Here is a 751-nt window from a genome sequence, read left to right on the forward strand (position 1 = left end):
ATATTATATATTACAATATACATACATCAGTCTTGATCTCTTGGACTACGAGGGTCCAAGAGATTTGTGGTCACTCACCATTGGATGTAAATTCAACGGTTCACTCACTCTTATACTCATTTTAAAAAACTTTTTTGAACCATTGGATTAATATCCAACGGTGGGTGACCACAATCTCTTGGACTCCTGTGGTCCAAGAGATCGGGACTGAACAGATATATATTAACAGTCCTGATCTCTTGGACTACAGGGGTCCAAGAGATTTGTGGTCACTCACCGTTGGATGTAAATTCAATGGTTCACTCACTCTTGCACTCCTTTTAAGAATTTTTTTTTGAACAATTCGATTAATATCCAACGGTGGGTGGCTACAAACTTTTGGACTCCTGTGGTCCAAGAGATTGGGATTGTATATATTAACATATGTATATATATTATACCCATGTATATTATAACATTACAGTCCCGATCTCTTGGACCACAGGAGTCCAAGAGATTGGAGCCACCTACCGTTGGATTTTAATCGAATTGTTCCAAAAAAAATTCTTAAAAGGAGTGCAAGAGTGAGTGAACCATTGAATTTACATCCAACGGTGAGTGACCACAAATCTCTTGGACTCCTGTAGTCCAAGAGATCAGGACTGTTTACATTACTCTGTTACAGCCCAGATCTCGTGTACACAGGAGTCCAGAGATCGTCGTACACCCAACCGATGGCTATTGAATCAATGGCTTCAAAAAAGTTTTTTAA

This window comes from Prunus persica, chromosome G8, assembly GCF_000346465.2.
Source record: "Prunus persica cultivar Lovell chromosome G8, Prunus_persica_NCBIv2, whole genome shotgun sequence".
NCBI classification, from domain to species: Eukaryota; Viridiplantae; Streptophyta; class Magnoliopsida; order Rosales; family Rosaceae; genus Prunus; species Prunus persica.